The sequence below is a fragment of the Sus scrofa genome, chromosome 12 (genome assembly GCF_054392235.1).
Source record: "Sus scrofa isolate SSC_HxYL_T2T_F1_AM1 chromosome 12, Sscrofa_HxYL_maternal_Yorkshire_Landrace_v2.0, whole genome shotgun sequence".
Taxonomy (NCBI): Eukaryota; Metazoa; Chordata; class Mammalia; order Artiodactyla; family Suidae; genus Sus; species Sus scrofa.
In genome coordinates, this window is record NC_139394.1 from 36,105,466 (window position 1) to 36,117,780 (window position 12,315).

The 12,315-nt window shown below is 39.6% G+C and overlaps 1 protein-coding gene across 3 annotated transcripts in view; it reads right to left on the reverse strand.

Moving 5' to 3' along the window:
• Positions 1 to 12,315, reverse strand: part of SMIM36 (small integral membrane protein 36) — a 57,056-nt gene that overhangs the window by 13,586 nt on the left and 31,155 nt on the right. Inside the window, exons 2-3 of one of the 3 annotated variants that reach the window (XM_084983018.1) lie at positions 10,351 to 10,396; positions 3,279 to 4,165 (exon numbers count right to left, since the gene is read on the reverse strand). The exons of 1 other annotated variant lie outside the window; for it this stretch is intronic. The gene's annotated coding sequence lies outside the window, so the exon portion shown is untranslated. Of the gene's footprint in view, positions 1 to 3,278; positions 4,166 to 10,350; positions 10,397 to 12,315 lie in introns of those variants that run through there. One more of the 3 variants, XM_084983019.1, reaches the window with a different exon arrangement.

A 12,315-nucleotide genomic window follows, 5' to 3' on the forward strand; every position in this document is an offset into this window, starting at 1 on the left:
TTCTGAGCCTGCATCATGTCTGTTTTTGGCATTTATTGTAAGTGCAAAAATTTACTGTCAGGAACTGGCCTGGAAGTGGCCCCATGTTCTTTCCTTAAGAGATCTGAACTGTATAATTGAATACGTTCCTCATTACTAAAGTGAGAATATTAGAACCTATCTCGCAGAGTTGTTATGAAAATTAAATAAGCTAAGTAAAGTCTCAGACCATTGCCTGACACATAGCACATACGCAGTAAACATTAGCTATGTTTTGTTGCTATACTCTTGATTTTGATTTTTTCTTTTTTTCTTTTTTCTTTTTAGGGCCACACCTGTGGCATATGGAGGTTTCCAGGCAAGGGGTCCAATTGCACCTGCAGCTGCCGACCTATGCCACAGATACAGCAACACTGGATCCGAGCCACATCTGTGACGTTCGTGGCAGCTTGTGGCAACTTAATTCACTGAGCGAGGTCAGAGATTGAACCCAAATCCTCACAAAGACTGCACTGTGTCCTTAACCCGCTGATCTACAATGGGAACTCCTTAATTTTTACAAAATAAATTTAAATTTGGAAAATGTTCTAATATATAGAAAAGTTGAAAGAATAGTACAATGACCACCCAAATACTCAACATCCAGATCTAGGTTTTGCTATATTTTCTTTCCTACTCATAGGCACGTGTATGTGAATGTGTGTACTTTTTTTGCTAAATTTTTTGAAATAAGGGTCAAATGTCATGACAGTTCAGTCTTACATACTTCAGCTATATGCTCTAAAAAGAAGAAAGATTTCCTTCATATCATATCATTATAATAAGAATACAAGTAATAATTTCCTAGTAACTACTTTCTAGTCTATACTCAAATGTTTTTAACTGTCCATTTTATAGGTTTTTTTGAGCCAGAATCTATTGAAGCTTCACATAATGTACTTTGGCTTTGTCTGTCTGTTTTTCTTTTTTTTTTTTTTTTTGCTTCTTAGGGCTGTACTTGTGGCATATGGAGGTTCTCAGGCTAAGGGTTGAATCAGAGCTGTACCTGCCAGCCTAAACCACAGTCACAGCAGTGTGGGATCTGAGCTGCATCTGCAACCTACACCACAGCTCATGGCAATGCCGGATCCTTAACCCACTGAGTGAGGCCAGGGATCAAACCCAAAACTAATGGTTATTGGTCAGATTCGTTTCCGCTGCACCACAAAGGGAACTCTCCTGGCTTTGTATTTCTTTAATTTTCTCTAATCTAGAGCCATTGCCCCTTCTTGCTCCCATGGGATGTTTTGAAGTAAGAAGGTCAATTGTCTTGAGGGATCATGGCATGATTTAACTTATTTCTCTGTCTTGTATATTTCCTATAAATTGGAAATGAGGTCTAAAGGCCTCCTTATATTCAGGATACATATTTGGGGAAGAATACAGTGCTTCACAAGTTGCACTGGCACTTCATGTTGTGTCACTTCTGTAGGCACATTGTGTCAGTCATGTCTTCAGCTGTTATTATTACCAAGAAAGGATACAGTACTTAAATCTTCCTCAGTGGTTCTTTGACTAACACATACCGAAAAGCTAGATAATTTCTATGTGTCTTGGTGGTGGTAGCACCCCTGCTACCCAGAGACCCAAACACAATAACAACAACAGAATCATTGATTGCCATTAGGGACTTTGGATTATTCCATATCTAGGCTGGTCATATAGAGTGTCTCCTATGAGGTTTGGGGTTAAATTTTCAAAATGTAATTCAGTTAATTAAACATTTCCAAATATTGCTGTTGGCTAGATATTGTGCCAAATACCTGAGAAGGGAGACAAAGCTGAACCTGAATGTGACAATCTAGTGGCTACTCAAAATTCTCTCAACACTGGTTAAAAGGAATCACTGTTTTTATTCTCATCAAGGCCATTCTTTTCAGGCTTTTGGAGCCAGGCTCATTTCTTTATTTTTAGTTCTTTAATTATTCTCCAAGTCCAAACAGAGCTGAACCAGGAGATAACACAGCGGACAAGGCCGTTTACAGAAGAGACTGAGGATGTGGTTAGATAATATTCAATGAGAGATGAGTTAACATTCTTTCCACTCACGCAGTCGTCATCTGAAAAACAACCTTGGGTCAGGAAATTAGCTTGGGGTAGAAACTAGTGTTTATTCAATTGCAGTTTCTGCTTTGTCTGGAGATCAGTATTATTACTATCTACTGATTTCTTTTTTCTTTACATAATAATTATCACGTGTCAGTTAAATGGGTTCAAACTCTGGCGTCCCCTTTAATGACTATGCCAGTTGGAACAATTAACCTCATAGTTTCCATAACCTTTTTTCAAGTTGTAGTAAAATATACATAATTAAAATTGCTATAATTTTAACCGTTTCAAAGTGTGCAGTCTGAGTGCATTCACGATGTCGTGCAACTCTCACCATTATCTATATCCAGAGCTTTTTTTTTTTTAATCATCTCAAACAGAAGGTCTGTACCCATCAAAAAATAAACTCCCATTCTTCCTTCCTCTCACCCTCTGGTAATCTCTATCCTACTTTTTGTCTCTCTAGATTTGCCTATTCGAGGTGCGTTGTATAAATGTAATCATATAATATGGATACGTTTGTGTCTGAATCATTTTACTTCGTATAATGTCTCAAAAATTTTTTAGTGAAGTATAGTTGATATACAATATTATATAAGGTGTACAATATAGTGATTCACAATTTTAAAGTTATACTCCATTTGTTGTTATTATAAAATATTGGCAGGAGTTCTTGCTGTGGTGCAGTGCTTTAATGATCCAGCTTGTCTTTGTGGAGGCACCCGTTTGGTCCCTGGTCTGTCACAGTGGGTTAAAGGATCTGGTGCTGCTGCAGCGGTGATGTAGGTTGTAGCTCTGACTTGGATTTGATCCCTACCCTGGGAAGTTCCATATGCTGTGGGTTCCTCTGAAAAAGAAAAAAAATATATTGGCCATCTTCCTCATGTTGCAAAATAGATCCTCGCAGCTTATTTTATTCATAAATTGTTTGTACCTCTTTCATTTTTAAATTTTAATTCTAATTTCTTTGGGCATGCCTATGGCATGCAGAAGTTCCCAGGTCAGGGATCAAACCTGCACCACAGCAGTGACAATGCTGGATCCTTAACCACTCAGCCACCAGGGAACTCCAAGTGTTTGTACCTCTTAATCCCTTACCCCTATATTGCCCCTCCCCCCTTCCCTCTCGCCACTGGTAACCACTAGTTCATTCCCTATATCTATGAGTCTTAAATGTAATGTCTTAAAAATTTTTTTATTGTTATTTCCCTAGTACAATTTTTTTTTCTACAGTACAGCATGATGACCCAGTTACACTACATGTATACATTATTTTTTCTCCCATTATCATGCTATTAAGCATAATGTCTTAATGTCTTGTCCATGTTGTAAGCATATACCAGAATTTCCTTCCTTTTTAAGGCTGGATAATATTCCAGTTTATATACACAACAGATTTTATTTACCCTTTGTCCCATCATGGACATTTGGGTTGTTTCCATATCTTTTTTTTTCTTTTTTTTCATTAAAGTATAGTTGATTTACAAAGTTGCGCCAATTTCTGCTGTATAGCAAAATGTTTCCATGTCTTTTAAAGGGGATGATAATACCTATTTCACAGGGTTGTCTTGAGGATAAGATAACCAGGAAAAGGCCTGGTACATAGTATATGCTCAGTTAATGTTATTTTTTTCCATTGTCCCTAGTACAAAAAAGTTTGTATCTTTCCTCTAGCACTTAATAAGGGAGTAGGATAAGAAGGAAAGGATAATTACTTTCCTTTTCCTGTGCCTTTTTCACCCTCTGTTACAATATGTCTTATTAATAGCTTGGCTCTTTAAATTACTTATGGGAGGAAGTTGTCCTGAGGATATACTGGGGTGTGGGAGTGGGGATAGAGGGGGGACAGGATGAAGAGGAAGTCAGAAGCAGGCATCCAGTTGGCTGGGCTGAAGAAACAACTTGTTAGCTGAAGGATTTGCTGACTTTTTCCAAAACAGCAATAGATCTCATGGTAGAGATAGAGATCTTTGAAATTTGACCCTCCTTGTTGCAGAAGCTTCAAGTGTTCAGATCTGGGGCATCAGGACTGGAAAATGAAGATTTTTATCTCACTTCCATCCTTTTCTTCTTTCTGGGGCAGATGCTTCCCGCCAAACTGCAGTAAGAGAGCACAAAAGGCTATGTTTTTTTCAAAGGATCCTGAGAAAGAATATATTTAATTTTGACTTTGAAGGAGCTCAGGGTATGCCACTCCTTAATATATGCTATTCTTCTTCTTTTTCTTTTTTTTGCTTTTTAAGGGCCCCACCCATGGCATGTGGAGGTTTCCAGGCTAGGGGTTGAATCAGAGCTACAGCTGCCGGCCTACACCACAGCCACAGCAACACGGGATCCTTAAGCCACTGAGTAAGGCCAGGGATCAAACCTGCCACCTCATGGTTCCTAGTTGGATTCATTTCCTCTGTGCCACAACGGGAACTCCAACATATGCCATTCTGACAGAGGATTATTTTGAGCTAAAGGCAATTGAGAAAAAGTGGACCTAAGAAAAACGCTTTGTCCCTCCCCTGCCTTACTTGAAAGGGCAGGATGGTTCTTAGTCCCTGGAAACAACTCTGGACTGTCAGCCCCAAGATGGCACCAGAGGGACCTAGGTGACAAACCGTATTACCCTGCCCTTATTTTCCATTGGTTTTCCCTGTATGTTTGTCTTTTACAATTTGCTTCCCCTAAAAGCTCAAGGGCTTTCCTTTGTCTTGTCACTTCTCTGCAAATTTATTGTTTGTCTGTTAAGAGGTTATATAAACCTAAATTCTAAACACCTCTTTGAGCTACTTATCATTGAATTTTCCCATGTGTCTGTATGATACACATGTTAATCAACTCTTGTTTCACTCTTGTGAATATGTCTTTTGCCAGGCTAATTTACAAGGCTAATGAACCTCAGACGGGTAGAGGAAAATTTTCCTCCCTCCAAATTCTAATTGTAAAATATAAGGGTATAAGAGCTTCTAGAAGCCAATTGCTGTATTTCATTTTTAAATTTTTTACTTCTTTATTTTTGGTTGCGCCCATGGCACGTGGGAGTTCCAGGGTCAAGGATCAAACCCAAGCCACGGTAGTGACAATGTCAGGTCTTAACCTACTGAGCTACCAGGGAACTCCAGGCCCCCCTCTTTAGAAAGCCAGTGCCCAGACAGCGGAGAGACATGCCTAGCCACGATCACAGAACAGATTGGTGCAGAATAGAGACTAAAACTCAACCTCTCATGCTGCTGAGTGTGTTCTTTTGCTGCTTTACAAATCAGCAGATGACTAGCCAATTTTCCAATCTTTTTTGAATTGTAAGGGAAGTACCCAGCATACTCCTACTGAAAGGTTTCTGGAAGTTTCAGTTTGGGAGCAATATTCACTGAATAACTACCCACCTTATGCAAAGTCTTTTACTGGGCACTATGAAAGAGAAATGAAAGAAATAAAATCTGGTGGAATAGGAATCCTGGAGAGGAAGAATGAATTCCTGAGGACAGTATGAGAATATATTTGGAGGGAGGCAGTAATGGATATCTGCAGTGGGGTTAGTGATGGCCCTGAAAGATATGTCCTGGTCCTAATCCCAGGTACTGTGCATATTACTTTATGAGGTCAAAGATTGAATATTACTTTATACGACAAAAGATACAGTTAAGCATCTTGAGAGTAGGAGCTTATCCTAGGTGATCAAGATGGGCCCTACATGCATTCTCAGGTGTCTTTAAAAGAAAGAGGCAGGAGGGAGTTCCTGCTGTGGTACAATGGGATGGGTGGCATCTCTGCAGCACCAGGGCACAGGTTCAATCCCTGGCCTGGCACAGTGGGTTAAAAGGATCTGGTGTAGGTTGCAACTGCAGCTGGCATCTAATCCCTGGCTTGGGAACTCCATATGATGCCCAGGCAGTCAAAAAAGAAAAAAAAAAAAAAAAAAAAAAAAAAGAGGTGGAGGGAAGTGGGGACAGAAGAGTAAGAGGCAACAGAGGCAGAGGACAGAATGATGAGGCCACAAGCCAGAAACTCCTAGAGCCACCAACCTGGGAGAAACAAGGAGTGGATCCTCCTCTAGAACCTTTGGAGAGAATGTGGCCCTACCAACCTTGATTTTGTATGTCCTGCCTCCAGGATATAAGAAAGAACAATTCTGTTGTTCTAAGACACTCAGGTAGAGAATTCTTCCGCAGACACAGAAAACGAATATAATTTCTAACCTTTGACTTTTTAAAAAATGAACATATTTAATGCATATATTTTGTGGGATTGAACATATTTTGGATAAATACACACAAATGGGATTGTTGGCTCTTAGGTAGTTCAATTTTAAATTTTTTTTGAAGAAACTCGATGCCATTTGGCACAACAGCTGCCCCATTTTGCATTCCCACCAAGAGGGTACAAGGGCTTTGAGTTTGTCACATCCTTGCCAACACTCGTTATATTTAAAAAATTATTATTTAATAAAAGCCATCCTAACAGGTGGGAGGGCATACCTCATTGTAGTTTTGATTTGCACTTCCCTGACAATTAGTGATATTGACATATTTTCATATATCTGTTAGCCATTTATAGGAAAATGGAAAATTTTTGGAGAAATATCTGTTCACTTCCTTTGCTCATTTTTAAGTTAGGTGTTTCTTTTCTTTTTTTTTTATTGAGTTGTAGGAGTTTCTAGTATGTTTTGGATATTAATTCCGTATCAGATCTATGGTTTGCAAATATTCTTTCCCATTCTCTAGGTTGCCTCTTCAGTCTGCTGATTGTCTCCTTTATTGTACAAAGGCTTTTTAGTTTGATGTAGTTCCTATTGGTCTAATTTTGCTTCTGTTGCTTGTGCTTTTGGTGTCATATGCAAGAAATCATCACCAAGCCCAAGGTTATGGGGCTAATCTTTAACCTTCTTTTTTTTTTTTCTTCCTTATTGTCTCTCAAAGGGATATGGTGCAAATTCCTAGTTTCCTTCTATGTGTCTGGTTATATCTCTTTCAGCCTTGAGAGGCATGGACTGTAGATATCAGAATTGTAGAAGTAGAGCTCTAAGTCCTTTTGTTTCACTTTGCAGATGAAGTGAGTGAGATCCAGAGAGGTGAAGTGACTTGTCCACATTTCCACAGCTGCTTAGTGTAAGCCCAGGCTTGGAACCCAGGTCTTCTGGCACCTAGATCTTACCTTTTGCTTTCTGCTTAGAGCCTTGAGTGAGGGAACTTCCAGCTGAGTTAGGAAACAGAGGTCCACACCACAGAAAGACAATATGAGCATAGCACAGATTTAAGGGGGGTGCTCCTACCAGGACACATTCCTAATCCACCCATTCTTCTCCATCTCCCTTGACAGCCCCTCAATAATTCAAGCCCCCTGGAAGCTCCTTAGCATCCTTAGACTAAGACCCAAATTCCATATTATTGCCACCAGGCCTTATGTGATCCAGTACCTGCCTCTTCCCCAACCTCATTTTCTACAACTGTCTTCATCCCCTACTACCCTCCAGCAACATCAGCCTGAGCAGACCTTGACATGGTCCTGGAACAGCCCAAGATCTTTCCTGCTTTTGGGCCTTTGCACTTACTCTCTTGTTTGTCTGGAATGTTTTCCCTGTGGCTCTTCCTGTGGCTGACTCATGTTTACCTTTATGTTTCAGCTCAGATAATTCCTCAAAGAGGCCTTAAAGTGGGTCCTAGCTGTTTTTTTAATATGTTTCCTATCATATACTGAAGCTATCTTGTTTACTGGCTTATTGTCTTCTCTTGCCACTACAATAAAAATACTTTGAAAAGGACCTTGAGAAAGATAATTTATCCAGGCACCTGGAACAGTGCCTGTGATAGTAGGTAGTTAATAAATGTTTATTGATTGAATGCCCTTACCAGTTTTCCTATACTAGGTTGCCTAAGGAGTTATTATTTATTCCTACAAAAAAAGATTTAAGAATTTTTTGTATCCTCTGAAACATCCATAATGCTCTGAGAAGTTCTAAAGTAAACACTTAAAGGAACCTCAGTCTTCCCCCAGCATATTTGACCACAAATATTTTTGTCAAGGTATCTGTATAAATATCCCTGAATCTAGATGTTCCAAAGAGCATAGCCTGGGAACTCTGGTGTAAAAATGCAGCTGCATTCAGTGAAACTACCACTTTGTTTGAAAATAGCTGGTTGACTCCAGACTGTACACAAGTATGTGTGAGCACAGTGTTGTATATAGAAACAGCACATGGAGTTCCCGTCATGGCTCAGTGATTAACAAACCTGATTAGCATTCATGAGGATGCGGGTTCAATCCCTGGCTTCAGTGTGTGAAGGATCTGGCATGGCCGTGAGCTGTGGTGTAGGTCGCAGACACAGCTTGGATCCCTAGCTGCTGTGACTGTGGTGTAGGCCGGAAGCTACACCTCTGATTGGACCTCTAGCCTGGGAACCTCCATATGTCATGGGTATGGCCCTACAAAGCCAAAAAAAAAAAAAAAAAAAAAAAAAAGACAATCCCACCTCCCCAACAAAACAGAAACAGCACAGCAGAGTTGGTAATAGCAAGCTTAGTGATGGTGGTACAAGAAGGAAAATTCGTAGGATAGAGAAGTAGGAGAATAATGTAATAATGTCAGCCCGTGGATCACTGACACTGAATGAGGGGAAGTGAGTGAGACTTTGACCGCAAAGTTACTGTGGACAGCCACAGAAACCCCGGCCCTGCTGCTCCCAGTGCTCCATTTCCACAGTGGCTGTCCTGTTGTGGAAAATGGGCTTCGTCATCACTCAGCTTACATTGTCTCTGGGTGACCTGAGTGTCACCTCTGAATGTTTAACTTTGCTTTCTAAAAAGAAAAATGGTTCCTTCAGCTATTTCTACATTTTTTTTTAAATGCCCCCCCCCCAAATTGTGTCTTTTCTTAAACTCCCCTGTGAGAATAAAGCCATCAGGTCATGGTCAGTAAGATCAAATATCCTCCTTTCATAGCTGGCTGAGCGGAAGATCAGAGAGGAAAAGGGGGATACTCAGAAATCCAAGTCTCTGGGCTCCCATGTGGTCACCTCCAGTTTCCTCTGAAGCACACCGCCTGGGCAGGTCCTCAGAACACAAGGCCACACAACTCAGTTTCCAAGCATACAGGTCTCTCTTGTTTTCCACGCTCCTTCTCCCTTCCTTTCCTTCTCAAGAGGCCTGCAAGCCGGATGCATTATCCAACAAGTCTCTTAGCAAGTTCAGCATTGGTCCAACTGAGGATTCTTGCACTGGGGATGGTAATGGTCCCCAGGTGGATTTTTAAAAAAATTTTATTAACATATATCATTTGTACTAAAAAGATCACTTATGTACACTGAATGAGTCTTTCGAAGCTGAGTATTACCTTACTCCCTTATAACCAGCATGAAAACAAGAAACAGAATATTAGCAGCTCCTTGGAAGCCCCATTGCTTCCTCCTCCCCCTGCAGGTGTAGCATACACGTACCCCAGGGTATTAACCCAGTCTGCTGTTAATTGCTGGTCCCTAGATTGGAACAGTAAATCCCACAGGTGTTCAGAGTATTTGATCAAGACCATTAAGCTTGGCAGTGGGGTGGATCTTCACTGGGTGATATCTGGAATAACCTACAGGTTTTTTTGCCTTTGGAGGGTCAATGACTGAGCCCTGAATTTTCTGGGAGATATCTACCTGCATAGCATCATAAGAATTTTCTTTCTGATGTGCAAAGACATGTCAGCCTGGAAGGACATCAGGACCAGTCAGAGTCAAGTGTACTTCCTCTTCTCTCTCATTACCAGCCGATCACTCTGTCATCTGGTCAGCAGTGGCACTTTTAACAAACCAGAAGTAACTTTCCGAGGAAGTAGGTTTTGAATCTGTGTTCGGTAGGAATCTTGGGAATATTCATATTAAAAAAAAAAAAACCCGTTTTTTAGATGGGCTCACTTAAGGAAGGAAGGGCTAAGAGGGAAATGAAAGCTTTAAATAAATTATCCCAGTTGAAACAAGTCTGCAAAATAAGATTGGAAGGGCTGAGAAAGGGAAGTGTCATATGACCTTTGGGTATGCATTAAACCCAAGAAAGAACTTTGGAGGTCAGAAGTCCTCCTGGCTAGGTTAACTTCCTCATTCAAAAATAATCATACTTCAGGGATTGCAGTCTTTTAAGAACAAACCTATGTTGTTTAGCTTTTAAAAATATCAGTTATTATTTTTTCAATCTAGAAAACATAGAAAAACAGAGCAAAATTTTTAAAATGCTGACGTCACAACTGGGGATTGTCATTATTAACTTTATGGTGAATATCTTTTCAGTCTATTTTGATACTAAGGATAAGAGTATACTTACTGGTTTGCAACTTGCCTTGTTTCTCTAAACATGTGCCATCGGCGTTCTATGAAGATAAGGCATACAGGTGAGTTAAAAACCTCTGGCTTCTCATTTGAGAGAAACATAATAGGGAAGGTAAAATAGTCAAAGCAAATTTAGATATTCACAATTTATCACAAACATTTCCCCATTAACTACTCTTCTACAATATGATAGCTCATGATCCTGTTTTTTTTTTTTTCCATTTTGAGGTGTTGCCATAATTTACTTAACATCCTCTGTGTATAGAGATTAGGCAGTTTATAATTACTCTTTTACTAGAATGAACATGGCAATGGATAGTCTTAGAAATCTCTATGCATGTTCATTATTGTTAACTTAGAATAAATTCCTGGAAGAGGTATTGCCCAGTCCAAAGCTTTTCAAAACATTTTGATACTGATTCCCAAATTGCCCTCCAGTACCTGTTGTATCTGTTTATAGTCCTACCAGCAGACTTTATGAGTGTTTGTCAGTGCTGAGAAAAGTGTGAGCACTTAAAGAAGTCTTCAGAAATGTGACAGGGGATATATGGTACATTGTGGATTCTTTAACTTGTGCGGTACATGGCATATCTGTTCTCATCTTACCTCTGACACCTTTCACAATAGAGCCACTGCTTATTTTTCCAGTCTTGTCTCCTGTTCTACACACACACACACACACACACACACTCACCCACACACCCACATCCACACCCACACATTCATATGTTCCTAACTCCATCTAATCCCTCCTTAATCTTCTCAATAGTGTGTCTCAAAGCCCATCATTTGAGCCTATTTCAAAAGCCACATCCCATATCAGGTCTTTTTTGACAGAGTCGAAGAAATATAGTTTCCCGTTTTTCCTGTAGTTCTTTTCTTTACTTATCTTACCCTACCCCAGGCATAGCTATAGTTCCAGAATGGGGGCTGCGGCCCAAGCCTTAGTACTCTCTGGCACTAAGAGCAAGTCATCTCCCGCTTCAGAACGTCAGTTTTCTCACTTGTAAACTGAAGGAGGCTAATCCAGTCTATATGGCTTTATAGTATCATTTCACCTTTAACAATCTATCATTCAATCTTCATGTATGACTTATCCCATGATTAGCACAGAGATCCTTATATTTCCTGAAGCCACAGGTACCTTTGATAATCTGATTAAAGTTTTGAGCTCTATTTTTCCCCAAATAGATTTAGAAATATGGATATTTAACAACATTATGGTTATCAAACATCACTGGAAGTCCATTTAAGAACTGTGGCTTTTTGGAGTTCCCTGGCGGTGCAAGAAGTTAAGGACCTGGCATCATCACTGCAATGGCTTGGGCCACTGTTGTGGCTTGTGTTCAATTCCTGGGCCAGAAACTTAGGCATGCCATGAGTGCGGCCAAAAAAAATAAAAAAATAAAAAAAAAGATCTGTGTCTCTTTAAGTTTGCGGATTTATTTATTTATTTATTTATTTATTTATTTAAGGTCTGTGTTTTGTTAATTTTTGTTTCTCTGTTGAATATAGTAGGAAAGCTAGGTAAATATTTGTTACAATAAATCATTCAAACAGTAAAAAATAATGTGAGTTTATCCTTTGGGGATTAAGGATAAATTTCATTACTTTCTAGTCACATTGGTGTTAAATCTCCACTCGTGCCAACACATTAAAAAAAAAAAGGCAAATTGAGAGGCTTTCCAAATGCATTTGAAATAGACCATGCTCTTTAGTCTTTTAGGCACCATTAAACATCAAGCATTTTGGTGAATCCTACGTAGCACTTTACAATTTCAGATTTCCTCATTCAGAGGATTGCAAATCGGTAAGCAGTTATGATGTAATGGTTTTCCTCCAACCGAAGGACAGAGATTTTTAAGAGATTAGTTCATGTGGTAGAAGTAGATTAGGAGAGGTGAAACCTGGCATTTTTTACATAGGTCTGCACTATTAGAAAATACAAAAACGCTTTTTA